This window comes from Schistocerca serialis, chromosome 5 (genome assembly GCF_023864345.2).
Source record: "Schistocerca serialis cubense isolate TAMUIC-IGC-003099 chromosome 5, iqSchSeri2.2, whole genome shotgun sequence".
Taxonomy (NCBI): Eukaryota; Metazoa; Arthropoda; class Insecta; order Orthoptera; family Acrididae; genus Schistocerca; species Schistocerca serialis.
In genome coordinates, this window is record NC_064642.1 from 501179797 (window position 1) to 501183155 (window position 3359).

The 3359-nt window shown below is 46.3% G+C and overlaps 1 non-coding gene across 1 annotated transcript; it reads right to left on the minus strand.

Annotated features, from left to right (window-relative positions):
* Nucleotides 1-2362: 2362 nt before the first annotated feature.
* On the minus strand, nucleotides 2363-2446 carry Trnas-gga (transfer RNA serine (anticodon GGA)). The gene is given in 2 exon segments: nucleotides 2363-2397; nucleotides 2407-2446. It is a non-coding gene; the product is annotated as a tRNA-Ser (tRNA).
* Between the last annotated feature and the right edge of the window lie 913 nt (nucleotides 2447-3359).

The following is a 3359-nucleotide window of genomic DNA, read 5'->3' on the forward strand; positions in this document are numbered from 1 at the left end:
GGCCGTGCCCTTTCAAAGGAACCATATCGGCATTTGCCTGAAGCGATTTAGGGAAATCACGGAAAACATAAATCAGGATGGCCGGAGACGGGATTGAACCGTCGTCCTCCCGAATGCGAGTCCAGTGTGCTAACCACTGCGCCACCTCGCTCGATTCCGTCATTTGGAACCGGTTACCGAAAACTGTATTTGTTCAGCTTACAACCCTCAAATTTGTTGTTTATGATGCTATTTTATGCTTCAATGATGGTGTAATTAGAAAATTGGATGTTTTGCAATTATTGGGCATAAAATCTAGTGGGAATACTGCAAACTCCTTGGTGCAAGTAGGTAAAGAGAGAATCCACAATGCAGAAATTGCTAATTTAAAATACACAAAAGAAGCCAGACAGAAAAGAAGAGGGACCAAGAGAAGAAAAGAAGATCAGTATGATTCAGTTGATGCTTACATGGTGCAGGAAAATATTAGTGGTAACTAATTCTCATCAATAACTATACTAGAATTGCAATATTAATCTTTAAATTGATTTTTCAAAAACTAAATATTTTAAAATTTTAAGTACAATTATTTGATAAACTAATGGGATGAGAAACATGAAATTTGGTCAATTTTTACTGCAGATGGTAATAAGTTATTACAAGTAAATTGAGAACCACCAAACAACCAGAAACTGCTTTATAATAATTAATATGCAAAAAAATTAAATTTTACTAGTTAAAGAATTTTTTTTTCAAAAGCATAATAGGTATTATGTTCATTTTACTTGTAAATTGAGGCACGTATGTTAGATATATGCAGTAAAAATTATGTTGTTTTATCACTTATACTTATTTTGAAATGTGTTCCTATTCAAAGGGTAAAATACCATTGGCAGAATAAGGATAAAAATTTTCTTCCGTCTCCGCTTAACCACCAGAGGGCTTTTCGTACATCGTAATATGTCTCCCGCAGAAAAGGTTTAAACAACATACAAACAGTCAATAAATAAAATTATATACTCTGGCCATACAATCCATGAATAGGTAGGATATATTCAATTACAGCATTAGAGCGACGAATGTACGGAAGTAAGGCAAATGCATACTGGTCTCGACATAAGTCAGCAAGAAGGCTAGCGATATACAAGCAAGGCACTAAGTTGTTATTGGGCATTCGAGGGTTTGATCCCCTCAGTTCCAAGTCGAGAAATTACAATGCCTGGGCTACGCTCATGGTGTAATAGTCGCTTTGAAAGAGCCTATCTGTCTGTCTGTCGGCCGCTGTCGTCGTTTCCTCCGCCTGCACGCCGCCGCCACCGCCACTGCCGCCGCCATTTTAGTTCCTTTCCAACTTCGGCGACTCCCGTCGTCAGTGGACGCCACCTTCAATCCTTCTCGTCTGCCAAAACCCCCTCGTCGTCTGCCACCCCTTACAACTGTGATCACAAAACTCATCCCTGGGAACACAGAGGTGGAGGTGTTGGCGCAACTGAACATCTACCCCGCCCTGGAAATCCACTTGGCCCACAGTATTTACAACTCCTCTGGCCCTACCTTCCTCATGCATATCTTTACTGATTCCATCTCTTCCAACAATTACCTCCTCACATAGGGAGCCCTGATTTTCAAGCGCCACCACCCTGTCGACCTGGCCCATTCCCCTTCTCAGTCCTACAGCTGCCAGCACCTGTGCAATGATCACCTCACTCAAAACTGCAAGAACCCCCAACCTGCCCCCTTTGTAAGGCCACCCACTTCCTTAAACATTGTCCTAACCTCGTCATTCCCCCTTCCTGCAACACCTGCAACGAACCCCACCCCACATACTCCTCCAGATCCCATGCAAAACCCCCTCCTACCAACTCTGAGCTCACTTTCCCATTCGCCTCATCGACCCACCCATTCATCTCAACAATTCCCTACGCCCTCCCCCTTCAGCTGGAAACATGATCTGATTCCTAACCATCGTCCTGCTGAACATCCACCCTTTCCAGCGCCCCAACACCCTCCAGCATATTTCCCTTGCTCTCTTTTCCATTTAAATACCTATGCCACCTACTCCCACAACAAGGCCCAACTAGACACAGCGATTAAGCCCTTATCTGCTCGCCGCACTTTCTTCCCCCCTCCCACCTACTGGCATGTCACTAGTATCATCTCATCTACCTCAACATTCACTCTCTATTTGCCAACAAATACCTCATCATGCATACCCTATCCCAGCACCAGGTTGATTCCTTCATCATTAATGAAACCTTCATCCAACTTCACCAAATGGTTCAAATGGCTCTGAGCACTATGGGACTTAACTTCTGAGGTCATCAGTCCCCTAGAACTTAGAACTACTTAAACCTAACTAACCTAAGGACATCACACACATCCATGCCCGAGGCAGGATTCGAACCTGCGACCATAGCAGTCGTGCAGTTCCAGACTGTAGCGCCTAGAACCACTCGGCCACCCAGGCCATCTCAACTTCACCATGTTGTCTGCACCTCTCCCTATCTCCTTCACTGCGCTGACAATCCCCTTCCCCTCATCTAAAGTGGGGTCGCTATTGGCCACCTGTCTGGCCACATTCCCTACTCAGTGACCTGACTGAACACGTTCTCCTCAGAATCTTTTTTCCCCTCTCTCACCATCACCTGTGCCACTATCTAAATTCGTCCCACAGCTCCTCTCCACTCTCCCCATTCCCCATGTTGACTGTACCTTCCCCACCTATGTGATTGCCTCTGACCTCAATATCCTTAGCCATGACTCTTTGGCAGTGGCATCAGTTCCTTGCCACCCTCCATGGTGACCTTGTTCCTGTCTCACAACACACCCATCCTAAAAGTTACTCCACCCCATATTTTATCTTCACTTCCCCCAACCTCCTTGGTCATATTTCCGTGGACATCTCGTTCCCACTGGTAGTGACCACTTCCCCATACTTCTCACTGTCTCCTCTCCCATGGCCCCCCTGCGGCCCCCTGCCCAGCTGCCCCTCCAAAGTCCATCTATGACTACTGCCATGCCTACAGGGACGCCTACCAGGAATCCATTGCCTCACAAGTCACAAGCCACCCCCTCACCTTTCACCATCCTGCTGACATCACCCATGCCTCTTCCTTCCTTCAGAAGACCATCACTGACGCTGTGGAGGCCCATGTCCCTACCAAACTCATCCAACCTCACTGCCCTACACTTTCTCCACAGGCCACCCTTCTTCTTCATGAATCCTGCAGGCTGTACAGCTCCTTCCCGCACACCTGTGACCAGGATACACTCATCTGCAACCAGCAATTACAGTGACACATCCGGATCCTCTTTACAGCAAAGAAACGCTGGGACTGGCGCCAGACATGCACACACTTCAACTCCACTCTCCCTGTCAA